General features: G+C 37.3%; 2 non-coding genes across 2 annotated transcripts; both read left to right on the top strand.

Annotated features, from left to right (window-relative positions):
• The first annotated feature begins 8,617 nt into the window (after window positions 1-8,617).
• Window positions 8,618-8,699, top strand: trnal-uag (transfer RNA leucine (anticodon UAG)). The gene has a single exon. It is a non-coding gene; the product is annotated as a tRNA-Leu (tRNA).
• Window positions 8,700-9,022: 323 nt separating this feature from the next.
• trnas-gcu (transfer RNA serine (anticodon GCU)) lies at window positions 9,023-9,104 on the top strand. The gene has a single exon. It is a non-coding gene; the product is annotated as a tRNA-Ser (tRNA).
• Window positions 9,105-21,898: the final 12,794 nt, after the last annotated feature.

The following is a 21,898-nucleotide window of genomic DNA, read 5'->3' as shown; positions in this document are numbered from 1 at the left end:
ATTTTCATTTCGCACTGTAGTGAATGACTCAAAGTTTCTGATACTCTTTAAAAGGGATTTGTAAATAAGTGAGAAATTAATTTTATGTATTTGAGTTGAGTTGAAAATCAACATTTTAAAAAAATTTTTTGATCCCCTGCTGATTTTGTACATTTGCCCAATGACAAAGAAATGATCAGTCTGTAATTTCAATGTATTTGAACAGTGAAGAGTTACAGACACAATAAACTGGCAGCAGTACACAACTACAGAGTTGTAAAGTTATTTTAAAGAGTAAAAACATATGCCTGAAAGTATGACAACATCCTGAGTTCATTGTTGAGTTTGTAAAGGTAAATAGTTGATTTACACTCTCATGTTTTTACGTGTTATTTGGTCGTGATGCCAATGCTAATTTCCATTAACTTGTCTATGGCAATTCCCATTATATGTTAGCATCAAGCTAATAGACATCGTGCTAATTATCTTCCACATTTTTAGCGGTGTTGGCAGTTATATTCTCTGTTCTCAATCTTTCATACTTGGATTTATAATAACTCAAATATGCTTTTGAGGTGAACATGCAACTGCACAAAGAATTTTTGTCTCTCATTTGAAGAATTGTGTGTGTGTGTGTGTGCGTGTGTGTTTGTGTGTGTGTGTGTGTGTTTGTGTGTCAGTCCAGTCTCTGGGTATTGAGGAGTCTGTTGGCTTGAGGTAAGAAATTGTTACACAGTCTGGTTTGAGGACCTGGATGCTTCAGTACCTTTTTCCTGAACATATTTTATAAATTAAATATGTTAAATATCGCCTGGCAGATGTAGATTTGTAAATTTAATGTGGTTAATGTGAAGTTGTGTTAATCGCTCAGTATTCTTTGTTTGCTGTTTCCTCCAGCTGCATGTTTTCACAAATGTTGTTTGTAGCTGAGGTTTACCAACAAGTTGTTAAATTGAGTCTCTTTCATCTTCTGTGGTTTTAGAAATTTTATATGTACCATTTTACTGTTTTTGTACAGCCTTTCACTGACTCTGTGTCACTGTGCTGCAGAGCACAAAGATAGAGTGCAGAATCTGAGAGCTTTAGACCTCTGATAGTGAGTTCAGTAGAGTCTCTGCTCGTTTTTGTCTCTAATCGATGATCATCAGGAGTGCTCTCATCAGCACTATCTGACCTTGCGCCTTTATACAGTAAATACTGTGGTGCGCTGTTAGGATATTGTTTGTACCAGTAAAGATAAATGTCTTCACTGCTTGTCTCATATGAACATTTCAGAGTAACAGTCTCTGTTTCTTTCCTGACAATGTTGGCATCTTCATCTGTTGGTCCAATTTTATTTGCAAAACTGCCTGGTGTGAAAAGAATATAAAAAAATATGTAAGTGGAATAGTTTTTTTTAAACCAAATATTGACTTAAAAAATCAATAAATGACTAGATGAATAATAGAAAACATGGTCATTAATTAATGCACTGAATTAATTAAATATTATTGTAATAATGAGGTCTGTTAATAAATTGATAAAAATGAATTACCTGTAACTAGAGTGAGAATCAGTGGTATGTATCTCACTATGTACAGTAAGTTGTATAGTTGATCCATTTCTGAACACAGCTCTGTGAGGATTCTGTATAATAGTGATGTATGTGCTGAACTTTACACGTCTCTAGAAGGACACACCCAGGAAGTGATGCTGTTGGAGCATAATTTTACACAGATCATCACTTCACAGTATCAGTGACAGTGAACTGAGTCACTAATACAACACAGAACTATTCCACTGTTGCTGATCAACCCACTGCATCTGACTTCACCTATTAAACACATCTTTTGGAGTTAGAGGTCAGGGCTGTGTCTCAGGAATCTAACAAAAAATGACACAATATCTGACATTTCCAAGTTTTTTCTATTTTATTTGGAGTAGAAATTGGAATAGAAAAGCTATACTTGTATTCAGGCTGTATAGGTAACAAGAGGTTTTGTGTTTTTGTTAGCTGATAATTCTGAACTACTGTATGAGTGCAGCATTTGACTCTGCAAGCTACTGTTATAAACAGACATAGCTAATGTTAGCTTACTAGCTAGCTATCCTCAGTTATATCAGGGAACAAACAACTCCTGTTCAGTCTTCTGCAAGAGTCTCCTCATGATGAGGACCAAAAGAGAGCAAAATAAAATAAATACATGGAAGTTTGCTGATCTTATGGCAGACTGTTGTATGTAATGAATTACTGTAAAATATTTACTATGATAATGCATTTAAAAACTAACAACAGTCAATTTAAGCAATTATTTAATGTACATTTGATTTTTTTTAGTATATTAGGACTCCAAAAAGACTATCTATAGTGGAGAGATGTACAATAATATCCTGTTCATGAGTTTATTCTGCTGTGTGAGTTTATTTCACTTGAAAATTGTGAGAGTCAAAAACTAGCAGGGTTCCTGATTTAAAGGAATGTAAATTATTGAGTTTAAGCAGTTTATCTACCTTCAATATAACAAAACTGTGTCAGTGTTTTTGTACAGTAAGATGTAAAAAAGGAACTCAGGTTTAGATTTTGGATGTTGTTTGTACCATTGTAGGCTGTTTACTGCACCACTGAAGTCTTTGTAGCTGCAGGACAGAGTAACATCATCACCTTCATCTACAACTTTATGAGGGAAACGTGGCTTTATTGGATTTGCCATGGAGTCACCTGTCATAGAGAAGAGAACATAATCATTTTTATTTTTCAGTTATATAACTCATATTATACTTTTTCTTAACATCATAAAGGCTAATTAATCATTAATGTAACACTTCCTTTCTGAGAAGGTCAATGATAACTTACCTAATGAAAGCCACAGACACATGAATATAACAGTGAACATGATGAATGGTGTTAGTAAAATGACAGTATTCTGAGGTCTTTCTGTACTTTATTATATTAACATTTCAGAGGTTCATGAAGCTCCACCCCTCAGCATCATATGACAGTGTCACCAGTTTTACTGACAGATTCTTTACTGCATCCTGACATTACATTCAGTCTCACATGTGGAACAAGACATTTATCATTCATCTAATAATTAAGGTTTTACATATTATACCAGGGGTCTCTAACTCCTTATTGGACTCAGTCAAATATCAAGTGGTTTAGACAATCAATAATTCAATTAATCAATTAATTAATTGTTTGTGTATTTATGTGACTAACAACATTACACTTAAATGTGTTCATTTATTGTCTTTTATCTGAAAGCATTCAATGTTAAAATAATTTCATTAGGTAAAAAATAAAAATCCACATCATAGGTACAAAATCTACAATGTTGAGTTTGTTGAACATTTCCTGATAGAGACATGGTTACAGAGTGACAGCAGCACATGTTTATTAGTGGCTGGGTTTATTGTTTTATTCTGCCTCCTTGTGGAACAACAGAAACTGGCGCTGTTTTCTGAATATTTTCATTCAATTACTCTCAATAGATGATTTTAATGTAGAATAAAGTTAATTTCTAAATTTATTCAGTAGGACAGATTAGCCAGGATACCACTGGATAAATGGATAAATGGTAATTGCTAAATTTTGTATAGCTAATATTCATTCATTACATTCTGTTAAAATCAACTTCAATTACTTTATAAAACCTTATAAAAGTATGCATGTAACATGTACAGTTCTTTTTGTTATTGATCTAGACATCACTCTGCTTCAGTAAAGAAATTAAATTCCCTAATGTCTTGTCTTTTGTTGTGTATGGAACACGGGAGCCTGTGTTAGCTACACACACCATTTTATTCTTTTTTAATTTTTTTATTTTGTGTATTATATCACTTTATGGATTCATTATCTTTTCTTTCTCTTTTTTGTGTTATTTTGTTTAGCTTGTTAGGAGGTTTTGTTTTCTTTTTGCTCTCTGGATCTTCATAAAGCTTCTTGAAGCTCCACCCTGCAGTATCACATGACAGGGCTGATTGTTGATTCTTACATTTGAATCCAGGATTTATTGAATTTATTTTTTGAATGAAAAATTTTTTTGCAACTTGCAAATCTTAACATCATAAAGGTTCATGAAGCTCCACCCCACAGCATCACATGACAGTGTCAGCAGTGTGGCTTTACATTCAGGAGTGAGGTGGACTGGAAGACTCTAACAACACAAGGTTAAAGGTAGTTACATATGAAAAATACAACATTAGTACAACTGCACTAGAGATTTTAAAAACAGTTGTGGAGAGTTGTTTTATGTGAGCTGGTATATCTGAAATTATATCTACTACTGAGATGAACCATGGCAGGGGTTAAGATAATATTTGTGCAGTATGTATGATAGAAGTAGAGGTAGAGCCTATATCACAGAGGGTTTATTGTGAAAAGTATGTGAAAAGAATGTGCAGGTTTATATGCTGCTCTAGTATTCGGCCCATCATAAGATAACTGAGTTCACCATCTTTGTGTTCATCAAGGAGAAAACCCTTAAGACACAAAGAAATGTTCACAGACAAAAAGAAGCTTGAGTCTTCAAAAAGAGTATTTAAACTTTGCACTTCATATATTTATAAAGGATTTTTTCTCTGTAACACTGTAATACATTGTGTTAGTTTTTGCCTCTTCAAGGCAGTGGTGGTGAACTTGCTGTTGTTCACTGCAACAAACTCAAAAGATTCAGTGCTGCCTTCCATGATATAGTGTTGGTATATTGTATATTGTAAAATTCTGCTGTGATGATTGAACCAAGCTTTTACTTTTTATTTCCAGGTTATCAAGGAATATGGAATAGTATCATCAGTGTATAAAGATGTATACCTGACTATCTGAGTAAAGTGTCTGGAAGAGGCTCGGAGGCAACATCCACAAAGTTGTATATATTTTCTGGTAAGGATCCTCAGTGGTGGATAGATAGACTCTAATCATCTTTCTAGTGGTTTTCATTATCTTCCATAGAGTCTTCTGCTCTGACATGGAGTGCAGTTTAATATTAAACAGCTGAATAGTTTCACATGATGCTATCAATATTTCCCTGAATGTAATGATGAGGATGATAGAGAGGGGTCTGCTCTCCTATCTCTACATGAAATTAAGACACTTCTGGGATTTTCTGGCTCAGATAAGATCCTATGTGATGCACCATAAAAACTGTCATCACTGTGATGCCAACAGTCATGTATTTTTTAACCTGTGGATTGTTGCTTTTACATGGCTTTAAGCCTCTTCTTCTTCTTTCTGCATGTAGACTCATCAGAGCATCTAAAGAAATCCACAAGAAGATTGAATACCAAAATAAGGAAAAGCTACTTTTAAAAGTTATATTAATAATCCCTCTCTAAACCAAATATTATACAATTAATGAATGCAAAATGTTTAACTAATTTTTACTTTGAGCTCAGGTTTCTCTCATTTCCAGTGTTGCCAAGAAAAGCTATAGATCTCTGAACAGGATAAAGTGGTTAATGAAGCTTAAAAAACAATTAGCTATCTCCTAATAATCCAACATTTGTCAAACTATAATATATAAATGAACCCTTTATAAATTGCAAGAGAGACAGAATTCGCCAAAAATAGCATGTAAATAGCAGCTCAACATCATCAGTAGAACTGCTTTCAATATAACAAAACTGTGTGAAAGTTTTTGTACAGTGCAGCTGGATTTCCTGTCACTGTGGGCGCCAGAGCACAGTAGTATAGAGCAGAGTCTGATACAGCAGCAGAGGAGATGATCAGATCCACTTGTTTATCATCAGCTTTAGCAGACATTCTTGGGTCAGTGTTGGAAATTAGATTTCCTTTTTGGTCAACAATAAGAAGGAACTCAGGTGTAGATTTTGGATATTGCCTGTACCAGTGCAGGTTGTTTCCTGTAGTAATGCTTGGTTTATATGTGCAGGACAGAACAACATCATCACCTTCATCTACAAATTTATGAGGGAAATCTGGCTCTATTGAATTTGCCATGGAGTCACCTGTCATAGAGAAGAGAACATAATGTTTTTAATCTTTAAATAATCAACAGGAAATACTTAAGTCAGACCCACACTCTACATTTTCACACTGCATCACCACACAGACTAATATTTAATATAATATAGTTAATATTTCTGCAATAACAAAAAGTCAATGTTAACTCACCTAGTGAAAGCCACAGATACATGAATATAACAGTGAACATGATGACTGGTCTTAGCTCAGTGAAAATAGTGGAGATCTTTCTGTAATCTAATATGTTAACACCATAAAGCTTCAAAATTGCTCCACCCCACAGCATCACATGACAGTGTCACCAATGTTGTTGTCAGATTGTTGATTCTTACTGAAACATCCTGGCTTTACATTCAGCCTCATATGGGAAACCTGTCCAGAGCACATTTAAGTAAACACATACTGAAAGCAGGAAATTAATGTATTTATGTTATTTTACATATGTTAGTGATATCTCTAAATTAGAGAAAGTTTGTATAAACACCAGCAGGCAGATTAATGTTAGAAACACTAAGTGGAAGAGAATATGGTTTATTTAAGAATGAGGAAGAAATGAGTATTTTCCCTTGGTAATTAAGGTTGAATTAATCCCTTATTTCTCAGCTCTAACAGTTAAATCTGAAAAATAAAACTTTCCTGTACTCACAATAGCATAAGAAGAAGAGAAAGAAGAATAAAGGCACATTCACATATAAGTTTCTAGTTTTTAATGTTTCTGACACAGCAGGTGCCAAAGAAATGACATTAGATGATTATTTATTCTTATGACAGTTTAGTGTTAAGTGGACAGTTGTGTTGTTTAATCAGAATGATATCTCTGAAATTATCTTAGGCACTAAGAGTAACCAGGGCAGGGGTTAGGATATTATATCAGCAGTATGTATGATAGAAGAACAAGTATACTCTATGTCTCAGAGAATGTGAGCAGGTTGTGTGGTGCTCTGGTTCTTGACCAACATTAAGATAAGTGACTGCGCCATCTTGTGTTCACTGAAGAGAAAAACCTTAACACCAAAAAAATTGTTTTTGAACTTACCAAATATGTGCAGAAATATAATTGAAAAAAAAAAAAATTGTTTATCTCTCTCTCTCTCTCTCTCTCTCTCTCTCTCTCTCTCTCTCTCTTTCACACACACACACACACACACACACACACACACACACACAGCCATTTGCTCACCCATTCACACCTAGGGGCAATTTAACATTATCAATCAATCTACTTAGACTAGCATTATTTAGATATTACTTCAAACTTGTTGCAAAATATACACTAATAATATTAAAAATTAGATGATTGTTCACTAAGTGGCAGTATACAGTATCTCACAAAAGTGAGTACACCCCTCACATTTTTGTAAATATATGGCAACCTGTAGCTCTGGTGAACTCCATGCCCAAGAGGGTTAAGGCAAAGCTGGAAAATAATGGTGGCCACACAAAATATTGACACTTTGGGCCCAATTTGGACATTTCCACTTAGGGGTGTACTCACTTTTGTTGCCAACGGTTTAGACATTAATGGCTGTGTGTTGAGTTATTTTGAGGGGACAGCAAATTTACACTGTTATACAGGCTGTACACTCACTACTTTACATTGGAGCAGAGTGTCGTTTCTTCAGTGTTGTCACATGAAAAGATATAATAAAATATTTACAAAACCGTGAGGGGTGTACTTACTTTTGTGAGATACTGTATGTCCATGTGTCCATACAGCCCTAAAACATCAGGCATGTGTGGCTTGGGGTGCAGTCAGAATTCTAATTCATCCCAAAGTGTTGAGTGGGTTTGAGTTCAGGGCTGTGTGCAGGTAACTCATTTTATTCCACACCAAACTTGTAATAAACATCTTCATTGAGCTGGAACATGTTTTTGTAAGAATATAAAAACATCCTATACAATCGTGCAGCAGTTTGGAGAATGCCCACATACTGGTGTGATGGTTAGGTGTCCACAAATATAGCCATATTGTACATATTCAGGACTTTGTTAGAATTAGTATTGTTGTAATAATGTTGTAATAATTGGTTGTGCATGTCAATAAAGAAACATATGTAAAAATATGTTAATATAAATACTGAACCCTTCTCAATATCTCAGTACCTCAGGTTATGTACTCTCCTTTCATACATATGCATACTTGTACCCTTTTTTAAAGGGCTACTGCAATATAAGCAGGACATTCATAAAGCTGCAACAAAATGTTCCCAGTTATATATTTGTTTGAAATCTAATTTGTTCAAAGCCAATATTAAGGTATAACTTGTACTCAATTCACAGACAGATTAAAGTGCACAGTAGAATTGAACATTTTATTAGGTAGAATGTGTGTGTGTGTGTTCAGTGATTGTTTGCAGTCTGAATGGCCCTGGGGAAGAAGCTGTTTGTAAGTCTGGTGGTGTGAGACTTTGTTGACCTGAAGTGCCACCCAGATGGCAACAGGTCAAACAAGTGATGAGCAGGATGTGAGGAGTCTCCTGTGATGGCCTTGATTTTGCTGAGGCAGCAGGACCTGGACATGTCATCCAGGGAGGGCAGAGGGCAGCCGATGATTTTTTGAGCTGTTTTTCACCCTCTGCACAGTTTGTCTGTCCTCATCTGTGCAGTCTGCGTACCACACACCCAGACAGTATGTCAGTGTGCTCTCCACAGAGGTCTATAAGTGTTGAGCCCTCGGGTAGCGTGGCCGAGTGGTCTAAGGCGCTAGATTTAGGCTCCAGTCTCTTCGGAGGCGTGGGTTCAAATCCCACCGCTGCCAGCTGAGCCTTTTCAAGGCAGTGGTTGTGGGCTCTGGCACCACAAAGGCTTTACAGGGGTTGTGGCTCCTGTGCCTTCTGCAAATTTGCTTAAGAGTTGCCATTAGCTGGCTGTCTGGCTGCAAAAAAAAAAAAAGAGCTCGCACGGTACCGGAGCCCCCAGACCCAGGTGCTGAAATAGCTCCCAGGGTTTGGCAACTGGTGTCAACGCCGGCTGCTCCGTTTCACACCTTGCTTTTTCAAACAGCAAGTCCAAACAACCACTCCTCTACGGAATTGTTGCGGTCTCTGTGGACATTTGGTCGTGGGTGCCCCAACTGCGCCTGACGAGGTGGCCGAGAGGTTAAGGCGATGGACTGCTAATCCATTGTGCTCTGCACGCGTGGGTTCGAATCCCATCCTCGTCGCTTGTGTGCCCTTTAACCTCCTCTTTACCACAACTCTTGCACGCGCAATGCATCGGAGTGCTAGAGGGGAGTGAGAAAAGCTAGCCCTGGGTCTAGGTGTTTCGCAACCGTGGGCTGTATTTCCATGTTGGTTGGACACAGATGCTGCAAGGCTGACGGGTCGCCACTGGAGATCCATGCAGATCAATGCAGTGCACGGTCCCGAAGACAGCGGCCCGGATCGTGCGCCTTTATATATCTCATCAAAACCAGGTGAAATATCTAATTGGTCTAGATTAACTGAGTGTGTTAAAGATATTAGAAATTGGATGGCCGAAAATTTCCTATCATTAAACTCTGACAAAACGGAGATATTACTTATTGGCCCAAAAACTAGTACACAGAAGCTCTCACAATTCAGCTTGCACCTAGAAGGATGCACTGTTACTACTAGCTCAACAGTGAAAGACCTGGGTGTAATATTAGACAGCAACTTATCCTTTGAAAACCATATTTACAATATCACAAAAACAGCCTTCTTCCATCTTAGGAATATTGCCAAGCTTAGGAACATTTTATCTGTATCTGATGCAGAAAAGCTAGTTCATGCATTCATGACCTCCAGACTGGATTACTGTAATGCATTACTAGGTGGTTGTCCTGCATCTTCAATAAACAAGCTACAGTTAGTCCAGAATGCAGCCGACAGAGTTCTTAACAGATCAAGAAAATATGATCATATAACCCCAATATTATCATCCCTGCACTGGCTACCTGTTAAGTTTAGAATTGACTATAAACTAGCTCTACTCACATACAAGGCTCTAAATGGTTTAGCTCCCACCTATCTATCCAGTCTTCTAACACATTACAATCCACCACGCTCTTTAAGATCACAAAATTCTGGACTTCTAGTAGTTCCCAGAATATCAAAGTCCACAAAAGGAGGTAGAGCGTTTTCGTATTTAGCTCCAAAACTCTGGAATAGTCTTCCTGACTGTGTTCGGGGCTCAGACACAGTCTCCCAGTTTAAATGTAGACTAAAGACTTATCTCTTTAGTCAGGCATACATCTAACACTTCCCATAACCTTGCACTCCAGTACATCTGATTAAATGCACATTCAGCTAGTACTGCTAATATTATGAACAGCAGCTACGCTAATGCTGTTCCATTGTTTCCTTTCTTCTACCCATCCCGAGGCATACAGAGACTGTGCCGGCTCCAGTGGCATCCGGAGATGGACCAGCTCCAGCCGGGTTCTGCTTGTGAGGATTGGGATATTCAAGCAGCGCCATGGACAACAACCTCCTTATTGATTCACATAACACTATACACATGCTGTATCTGCATCACACAATTGTCACCCAAATGAGGATGGGTTCCCTTTTGAGTCTGGTTCCTCTCAAGGTTTCTTCCTCATACCATCTAAGGGAGTTTTCCTTGCCACAGTCGCCTCAGTCACCTCAGGCTTGCTCACTTGGGATAACATCTAGGACTGTTTATCTGTTTGTCTGTTCATATGTTTGTTGTTTTCTGATGTGGTTTCTCATGTAAAGCTGCTTTGAGACAATGCTCTTTGTTAAAAGCGCTATACAAATAAAATTGAATTGAATTGAATTGATTGCAACAGACTGGGATGCAAGTTCATATCAGCAAACCTTGTCAACAAGAGCCTAAGCCTTTCAAACCTTTCCTGGGTTTGGATCTTGAATCACGTCTGGTAATGGAAGCATGCGTGGTACAACCATTGTGACCGCCTGCCAGAGTGCCTCTCTTTCCCGACCTGGCAGGCCTCCCTTGACCACAGCCCCACAACCCTCCAAGTGCATGGGTAGCGTCGCCAAAAAAAAACATGGTTATTAATTAATGTAATTAATTAACTGATTAAATATGATTGTGATAGTTAAAACTATTGATAAACTGATGAAAATGAATGACCTGTAACTAGAGTGAGAATCAGTGGTATGTATCTCACTATGTACAGTAAGTTGTATAGTTGATCCATTTCTGAACACAGCTCTGTGAGGATTCTGTATAATAGTGCTGTATGTGCTGAACTTTACACGTCTCTAGAAGGACACACCCAGGAAGTGATGCAGTTTTAGTGTTATTTTGTACAGATCACTTCACACAGTGTCAGTGACAGAAATCTAGAGTCATTATGGCTGGTTTTGTATTTCAAGATTCATCATCTATACAATACTATAAGCCTTTATCTGTTTGTGTGGTTTTTAAATTATTTGTACATTTATAAATAATTATGATAATTTGCTGTGGAAAATCATAGGAAACTGATCCAGATTTAAACAAAATCTCTCATAAGTAAATTTGCTGTGTCTATAACCAAAAGGTAATTAAATTCAGTTCAATTCAATTCAGTTCACTTCATTTTTATTTGTACATCACTTTTAACAATGGACATTGTCTCAAAGCAGCTTTACAGAAATACAGAAATTCAGAATAGAAATTACAAAGTTGAAAATTAACTTTACCCCTAATGAGCAACTCTGAGGCAACAGCGGCAAGAAAAAACTCCCTGAGACGATATGAGGAAGACTCAAATGTGAACCCATCCTCATCTGGGTGATACCAGAGAGTGTGATTATGAATAAATTACCTTCTAATTGTATATTATCAAACATTAAAAGCAGCAGAGGAGATGATCAGATCCACTTGTTTAGTTTTATCATCAACTTTAGCAGACAGACGTGGTGGCATAGGGTTTTACCTTTTACCCTCCTTTCTGAAAAGATCAATGATAACTTACCTAATGAAAGCCACAGACACATGAATATAACAGTGAACATGATGAATGGTGTTAGTAAAATGACAATATTCTGAGGTCTTTCTGTACTCTATTATATTAATATTTCAGAGGTTCATGTCTCCACAAAGTGTGACACTCTCCATCCCGCTCCCTGTATTCCAGAGAGAGGCTCCAGGTTGGAGCTTTAATTTTCAGAGGTAATTACAGTGGGATTTGAACCTCCTTGGACCTCTGGAGAAACAAGCTTCCAAGCGAGAACCAAGGCAGCAGTGCAAGTTTCCATTAGTTTTATCCCACCCACTCTCTTCCATGTAAAACCAGGGCGCGTCTGGGATTTGAACCCGGGACCTCTCACACCCGAAGCAAGAATCATACCCCTAGACCAACGAGCCAGGTCGTCCCTGTTCGGCTGGCTGTGTGCCAATGGAGGTTCACTGTACTCTGTAACTCTCTGTGACCTTCCAGTTCATATGGACTGGGGTCCGAGTAAAAGGAACTCGGTTACACAAAGTCAAGTTAACAATAAAGCGAGGCTCCTGTGGGATTCGAACCTTTTTGGAATGCAGACGCTAAGTGTGAACCAAGTAAGCAGCTCTTGCCATTGGGCCAAATATGTCATTAATCTCGGTGGACATGAAGATCAAAATCAATTCTTGTAGAACAAGCTTGCTTTAGTGTCAGGTGGAGGTTTCAGTTTAGGTCAAGTTTACAGGATTGTAGCTTCTTTGCTGGAAACTGTACTGTTGCTCCAGTATAGCTTGGTGAATATTATGAGGCTTCAAGTAGTTTCTGTGATATTTGCAGTAAGTTTAAAAATGATTCCAGTTGGTAATAAAATTGAATTAGCTGGTTGCTAAAGAAACTCAGGTGGCTGGTGGGGTATGGTTTGGTAACTGTGACAAGGTCTCATCTGTTCGATAGGGTGACACTAGGAAGCTGTAATGGAGTCCCATGTGGTTGCTATGGATTTTAAAAAATATTTTAGTATGATTTCTGTCATTTACAGGGTTGTTACTGTAGTCTTAGATTTCTGTTCTTGGTGAACAGGAATGAAACCCCATGTGGTCTTTAGCTGTTGTAGCTCATCTACCTCAAGAATTGATTATGGAGCACTATTTGAGTAGAGCTTATTTATTTCCTGATTGTGTGATGGAAACTGTGTTTTTATTTTCCACAATTCATATTCTTAGTTATACATACTTTCAGGTATCCTGTAATTCTCAAAAATATATTAAAGACCCTGCAAAGACACACATGATGAACACATTAAATCTCATGCTCAGTAAAACAAACAAACAAGCAAACAAACAAACAAATAAATTAAAAAAAAAAAAATAAGTCAAATCAGCTGCTTGTCAAAAAAGTTTACAATATCCACATTTTCCAGCATGTGATCTTTACACTGTCATTAAGTAAATAAACCATCAAACCTGCCACTATTGTTTATGAGAACTGCACTTAATACTGCAGAGTGAGTGAACATGTGGCTTCTTCAAACACACACCTAACTTTTCTATCTGTATTTGGATTCACTTAGAATGTTTTGTCTATTCAATTCAAATAAAGTATTCATATATGGTTATATACATACATTTCTATTGGATCAATAATCAGAATGCTGATGTTATGCATAGCTTCCAGTCTTTTCTTCTTATTGTGATTCTTTAACTCTTTCATGTTTGAGGTCTCTGTAGGTTTTTGGACAGTGAAGTTGACTTTCCTGTCACTGTGGGCTGCAAGGCGCAGTAGTACAGTGCAGAGTCTGATACTGAAGCAGGCGAGATCTCCAAATCCACACGCTTCAGACTCTTATGAACTTTAGCAGACAAATGAGGATGAGGAGTATCACCTGTCTGATTCCCTCCCGATTCCGTCAACAGAACGAGGAATTCTGGTGCTGCATTGGAATATTGTCGATACCACTGTAGATTGTTCATAGAAACACTGCATTTATAATCACAGGAGAGTGTAACTGCTTGCTCCTCTTTACCATAGACAGCAGAAGATGTTGGAGTAATGCTGTCCTGTGTGCTCTCACCTGAAGAGGACATTTATTTCAGAATATTATCATTTTATATTATACAGTATACATACAGTACATGCTTACAATCTAAAACACTCACACATGGAAACATTTCTTTATTAGTTATAAAACATTTAAACATGATATATGGGGATATATAAAATATAAGCTTACCTATGAACATGGTAAAAAACAGAAACATACAGAAAACCATCATGTTTTAATTTCCTCTGTTCTTCTGAAAGTTTCCTTTTTATGTTATTGTAAATGTCAAGTTTCCTTCTACTCTGTCTTCAGTGAAGCATCTAAGCATTTCTTGTGTACAAAGCCTCAACTGTAGCTTCCCTCTGTTTTAACCAATCAGAGTGCAGGATTTGCCGCATTATGTAAAATACACACACATGTTCTAAAAGAATTTAATGAGCAAAAGATTCATATATTTAGTTCCTGTATTTCCTATTTCTATGAACTTAAACCTTTTCTAATCTACAAAATATATTGTTGCAATTACAAACAATTCTTATTGTGAAATTAAATTCTTCAGCAGATTTATAGTACACCCTTAAAGTCTAAACAAAACACCAGAGGTACTGTAGTGATTGATAGGATTTGAAAAAAATTCCCCATAAAATTATAACAATATAAAACCCCTAACAAGGTGGTGTTTGAGAGCATGTGCACAAATACATAAGCATCTTGTATTAAGCTCAAGATTCTGCAGTAATTCAAGTGTTTCAGTCGGACTGCACTCCACACACCATGTATCTGTGCTGAAGCTTTGTTCAGGTTTAATGTTCATGGCTACTTTAACACTCCACATGGTTCTGTTGTGTCCAGGTCCAATCAGGTTCAGTTCTAGAGTATTTTCATGTCATGTACTGCCATCTGCAGGAGCTGAATTTAAATAGACATATACATTATTTACATCAAGAACCATCAATATATTTTAAAACAAAAGTATTGCTCACCACGCTGGGAATAGTTCACAGTTTCAATTCACAGATTCATTTGGAATCATTACAGCATTTCAGCATATCAGAACACAAGAATAACCCGTCTTTTTCTTTTTTATCTGTATTTCTGACATTAACCTAGACAAAAACAAGTCCTCAGATTCAGCATCCTTAAAGAGACAAATTTGCTGGTGTGATTGTGATTATTGTCCTTTAATATGACCCAGTTTCAGCACAACATAAGCTCATGGACAGTCTTACATTTGTCTCAAGAATATTCTAATATAAAGTGGAGATCATCAATGTCCAAATGATTAAAAGTTTTCTAGAGCCTGTGGCTGCAAAACAACCAAATCCTCACCCCTCCACCAACATGACACTTGGTATGAGGTGTTTGTTGTGATAAACTCTGTTTGACCTTCACCAAACATGAAACTATGAATAATGATTAACCATCAGTACAAAAAAATATTGTTCCTGAATTTGTTAAGATGCTGCCATTTTTTTGGAGAGAAAGGGTTTCTTCCTCTCACCTCCTCCATGAAAGCCATATGTGGAGGCAGGACTGAGGTGGAGCACAGGTTTGTGAATGGAAGGTGGTGCAGGGAAGAGTAAGTGCTGTTTCCACAGGTCAGGGTCGTAACACTTAAGACCTGGGAAATGCAACTGTGAATGGATTTTTGCTGATCCATTTAAAATTTGACAGACATTGTACATCCATTTAACTGAAAATACAAATGTTAATACACAATTTCCATTTTCATTTCATTTTCACTCAATCTTGATGAATTTCATTATGATCAATAAAAGGAAAGCACATTTGACTAACACTTTCCTTATTCATCCATTTTAACTTCTTGTAACTATACAATGGAATTATGGTCTGGAGTGCTCACATTTTGTTCTGGATCTTAGTTCACATTTGGTAAAGTAACATACATTTATACACACAGGTATAATAAACACATGAAAGAATAAATAAATGTATGAATGGAAAATAAATTACAGGATATATAATTATAGGATATTGTTTGTACCAATAAAGCAGAATGTTGTCTCTGCTTCACTTATATGAACATTTCAGAGTAACAGTGTACTGAATAAACAAAAAGTAACCATGTGCCTTTATCATGAATTAAAGTTTAAACCTAATGTCATGTATTGGAGTTGAGTTGAAAATCAACATTTTATATATATACACATATCTTGATGTATAGAAATGATCTGACCGAGGCTGTAATAGATGCAAATGAAATACTTTATTAGAGTTAGGATAGGAGGATGATGAGAGGAGGGTTAATATTGGTTGAAATGACAAACACAGATAATTCATTAACACTAAACCTGGAAATGTAACGAGAAAGCAATTATTTCTAGTGAGAATGATAAAATGCTACACAGGCTACAACTGACTGTGCAATTCTGGTCCTAAAGTCCTGGGATCGTTGTGCAGACCTGTCAAGGGGAAAAAGAAGAGAGATATTTTAATATGTGACAATTGAAATGTTACAAAATCAATTAATACTCATCTGTGGAGCGCTTGAGCAATGTAGGGACAAAATATGAACTGTAACAAAGTATGGAATGGGAACTTGTGCAATAAATTGTGTGTTTGTGTGTGTGTGTTGTGTTGGTGGGTACTGGGAAGGTGTAGAAGTAAGGGAAGGACATTGCCAAGAGTCTCTCCAAAGTCTTCACCATCTTCTTCTCGACATGCTGCCCGAGGAGATGCCTAACCGTGCTGGCTAAAGCTGGCGGGTCGGTGTAGAGCTCCAGGGGCTGAGAGAACAGTACCACAAAAAGGCCTGTAAGCTGATCCTATCAACAAATTACACAAACACAAATCCAGTGTAATGTCACTGTCTTAGAGACACAATGCTGACCATTTGTGTAACGTGGCATCAGAAGATATTTGAACACTTACAATAAGCACTGTGAAGTAGATCTTTGCTCCAGGCTCCCGAACGTCTACATCCCACTTGATGAGCGCAAGCAGGCGCTCCGAGAGTCCTCCCTGAACCTTTAGGAAAGGGAGACGACAAGCTCTGTTAATTCCAGGGTTTAAAATATGGGAAAACAAAATGAAATAAAATAGATCCTGTTCTCAAACTGCATTCAAGCATCGCTTTTAAATCTCCCGATAAGACGCTTACTGGCTGAGGCGTTAAGCCCTTCCTGAAGTATCCGCAGAGAAGCAGCTCGTAAAACACGTCCACGAGGTTGTAGTGGTAGGCCTGCAGAGAGCAGAAAAGTTACAAAAAGAAATTAACTTTACATAATGGAGCCCTAATGGAGTTCTCTATTATCAAAGTCTTTCAGATTTAAACAGCTGTCATGTTACACAGGCATTCATAAGCTTACACAGGACCCGGAGAGCTCTGCTTTGATGGAGTCCCGATGAGAAGGAGTCCTCAGGAACCGAATCGGAGCCACGGAGGCCAGCTGTACGCCAACTGCATCCTGTTAAAACGTAAAGAAAACAAAAAAATCTCTGTAATTCACTTATGGTGTTCTAGATGGCTACTTAATTTACACCTTAACACGAAGCAGGATGTAAGCCTAAACATGTCCTGTTCTCCAAAAAAGATGATGTACTGTACATTTCCTCCCGCCGCCCCATCATAAGTGCTTCTTCTCATCGCAGTTTCATAATAACACATCTAACATTCTGTCACGTTCCTTACAGTAAAAACAGCTTGAGTAAAATAAAGGAAAGGTTTGTTTACCGGTTAAAAGGTTTGCATTACTCATTACGATATTTATCTTAAACGTCAGAGAGACCCTGATGTTTCTAGTGTTTTTTTTGTTCTGCTGTAGGTACTTGTGCTCTGAGACTCTGGGACTCAGAGACTGAGGGAGATGTCTGTTGTTCTGTCTCTGCAGGAAATTGAATCGCTTTTGGGATTTTCTGGCCCAGAAAAGATCCTAGGTGATTTGCACCCCCATACCTGGAAGCTTTCAGTTTAGCCAAGAATGGCATTCAAGCCCAGATTGTCTCCCACTACCTGGACAACTGTGAACTTAACAACACCATGAAATTCGGGGGTATCAACAGTGATGCCATCCCTCTCAAGACACCTGATCTCTTCAACAATAGGGCACAGCACTGCATCAAGACCATAGGTTGAATTGCATTATCTGATTTGAAAACTGCTAGAAGGAAGTGTGACCGTAAACTTGATAGCAGGTCTGGTGGCAAGCTCTTCATGATGAAATATATAAATCCTAACTTGTGAATCCCAGTCTTCGATCCAAGGGGATTGACAGTTTCACAGTCATCACTATAGAGCAGTAGCAGAACTGAAACCTCAAGAATAGTGGATACGTTTTACAAAACTCCCCATCAAAGACATCCTGAAGTGCATCACCCTCTCTCTGCTGCCATTCTATCATGGCCTTCAAAATACCAGGAATTTCAAGTAGCTTGACAAGAAGGCACTGTAGTGGAATACGCTGATAGGAATCAGGAACTGCAACTTGTCGGACAGTGCCAGTGGTGGAATCCCATTGCTGTACATAGGAAACCCCAGGCAAAAACTCCTCAACTGGCTGAATAAAGTTTCCTGATTTAGCAAAATACTGCATCTGTTTATAGTCTGTTTCCAGTTCTCTGAAAGGCTCAGCTGCAAGAGCATGAGCTCTTCTACTTTTGGGCTTTGATCAAGACCAAACTGACTAAATAACGACATAGTCTGCAATTGTAGTCTGCTCACAATATCGAAGATTAAACTAGAGGTCTGTTGTACCACAAAGTTTAAGTTAGAAAATGTCTGGGCAGATCTAGACTTCAGATTAGCTAAAAAAAAAAAGGGTCACCCATTCGATAATGTCCTCTTGCTGTAGTTCATCCCATTCATCCTCAACTTCCTGTCCTAACTCCTCTTCGGCATTAAGTTCATCATCAGGCTGGGCCAGCTGTTCGAGAGGCTCATCAAGAATCTGTTCAACTTGGTTTTCATGCTGCTCACTAGGTGTCTTCTGTAAGACTTGATGTAAGAAAAAGTTCTGCCACAACCATTTTCACTACATTGGAAATATGTTGATGAACTGTTTATATGGTGTACTGCTTGTAAATGTTTAAAGATACTCCTGACATCCCCAGGAATTTGCCTTTTACACCAAAAGCAAACATATGCCTTGGGAACGTTTAAAAAATGATCTGCTAAAATAATAGTGCAAAAAGTGGGGAAAATTAAGCCCTTTCCATCTGCAGTGACCGTAACTACTTACAAATTCTCTGAAGTATTTCATGAACTTTAGCCTTGGGCCAATTTTTGGGATTATGCAGTTGATGGTCCCCTCATCTAAAAGCAGAAAGCTTTCTTCATCTATTGCCTGATCTGAAAGACAAAACGACACAGAACACAAAGACATCTTGTCAACATTAAAATCATGGAAGCTAGTTATAATAATAATAATAATAATAGTTATAATAATATTGTCATAACTCGGGAGAAATGCGGGAGAATTTTGATCACGGAGTAAATGGGGAGAGGGTAACGTTAATAGCTATTGTCAGCTAGAGTCAGCTAAACTATCAAGCTATATAGCTCAGACCAGGCTGAAAGTTCGAGTGTAACGTTAACACGGTAACAGTAATAAATGTTACAAACACAATGATAATTTTTTCTGTCATATGTGACTTAAGTGGGAGAAAATGTGTATACAGACCTTGTATTTAGCATTATTTTCGCTTAAATGCATGAGGGAGATGAACCGTCAGCGGTGTTGGAGCCCAAAAGAGAAGACACGAAGTTGACACAGCTGTTGAATACACCGCTGAACTTTGGGGGAGGGGCGGTCTTGTCTGTGATGTGTCAGCAGTCACTAGCTAACCCAACCCAAACCCAGCGGCTGGGTTACACAAAAAGTACCCAATTCTCTGTAAATAACCCAGAAAAATGACCCAACAGAGGCAACCCAGCATTTGGGTAGAAAAAATAACCCAGCATTTTTTAATGTATACAGTTAATCATGCTAAAGCTGGTGAATTTGATCAAATCTGTTGCTTCAGGTCTTAGCTAGCCACTGAGCTGAAATTTTCAAATTTTCAAGCATGCAGTTATAGCTTTTTTCATAACCTTATGTTAAATGTTAATTAAAAACAAAGTACCTGCTTCAGTAAATCCAAATACATTTTTTAAATCAGGGATGTCAAAAAACATAAGTTCACATTTATTAAATTACTAAACCTTTTAAACTATCAAAACTCTATCAACTTAACAAAAGAATATTAGTTAGGAGACCTGTGACCTTACTTAGTAAATTGAGTAAGTCAACTACTTGGGTTAAAAGTTGAGTTAACTCAAAAATGCTGTGCAGCAAGTTGCCTTAAAATTTTAAGTTGAGTCAACGTTGTATTTTTTACAGTGCAGTTGCTTTGGGAGTATAATGGTATAATGTGACCAAACTCTACTTAGCTACTTCCCATAAATTTTCCACTATAAAATCAAACATTTAAAACCAAGATTTTTTACCACAACTCTGCTCAAAACACATATCGGCTGTGATTACCTCCGACCAGATCTCAGGGTGCTGATATAACAGCATTCCCTTTTGTTTTTATATTGTTTAATATCTCACATAGTTAAAACATTTTAGACAATAAAAGCACATACTGCACTCATAAAATAAAGGACAATAAAATTCTTTACAAAGTGGTCAAAAGCAGAGCTTGCAAACACTGAACATTGTCTGTAAGTTTAGTACAGCTTTCCTAATTCAGTTCTCTTTAAAATTGTCTTCTAATAAAACTATTCTAAGACCAATTTAACATTAGGTAAACTTGACATTGTTCAAAACATCCTTATAGATATTTTTCTTTTTCAACAATTGGAAATCACTGAACTATCAATGTAGTACTGAAAAATTTCCTTTAGAGTTCTCTTAAAGACAGCTCTATTTACTCTAGCTCAACTCAGGAATGGTTTACCATGGGGGAAAAATCACATCATAGCAATGATTTTACTATTACTGCATCAGGCGATTTTTTAGTGATTGGATTTTAGGTTTGAGTGACTTGTGGCCAAGAGACAAAATCACTCTCTGTATGAAATCAAATGTGCTCTTCAGAGCTGCAGGATACTCTAAGTTTAGATCATAAATCAGTCCAAAGAGCAGACACATTGCTTGTGGAAGATTTTCCACATCATCCACAACCATGGTACCTTCCAAAATGATAGCTGTTGTTTTGGCATCAAGATGCAGGGAGTAGGGTAGTGTTGCAGTTGCAGAGTGCTCGGGAATCACCAGTCAAAATTCCAATTGCAATTTCGGACATTTCTTCATTGTCATCACAGTCCTAAAAACAGGGCATATAGCAAAAATAAGGTCAAAGTAAGACACAAAACATCTTTTAAGAGCATATACTCACAGTAAAATGTGAAACAAAATTAATAACACTACAATATGTCTAAATGTACAGGCCTTTTCAATCAGGACACAGCAGTGGATGCAGGAACGAATACAGACATTCAAACCACTGCATGAAAAGACAATAAATCAAACGGAAGGCCAGCTATATAAATTAAAACCTATTCTAAAACTCACAATTTGATATTTGAAAAGTTATCAAAATACATAATTATGGAGGAGAATTGACTGAATTTTTTAAAAATTTTTCTTTCTTTCAATCTAATCTCCTTTCTGTATTTTATATTTATTTTACTGTACTTTCTTACCTCTTTTACTGACTTCATCTCTGTTGCATCTGTCCTTTATTCTTCCTACCTGTCTAAATTTCCAACCTCCTGTTTATTGTCCTTCTTACTATTGTTTTCTTTCTTTTCTTTATGTATTATAAAATGTCTTCTTACTGTCTTTTTTTCTTAATTTATCTTTACTTTCTTTTCTCTACCCCAGGTGTAGGCAAGTTCGGTCCTAGAGAGCAGTCCTGCAGATTTCAGCTCCAACCCTGAAAAAAAGATTTGCTTGCCTGTAGCCTTAGTAATCCTGAAAACCTTGATTAGCTTGTTCAGATGTGTTTGATTAGGGTTGGAGCTGAACTCTGCAGGATTGCGGCTCTCTAGGACCTACCCCTGCTCTACCCCTTCTGTGTTTCAGTTTCCGTA

Source organism: Hemibagrus wyckioides, unplaced genomic scaffold, assembly GCF_019097595.1.
Source record: "Hemibagrus wyckioides isolate EC202008001 unplaced genomic scaffold, SWU_Hwy_1.0 Contig1, whole genome shotgun sequence".
Lineage (NCBI taxonomy): Eukaryota > Metazoa > Chordata > Actinopteri > Siluriformes > Bagridae > Hemibagrus > Hemibagrus wyckioides.
Note: the sequence above shows the minus strand (reverse complement) of the source record. Positions and strands in the feature narration are given on the sequence as shown.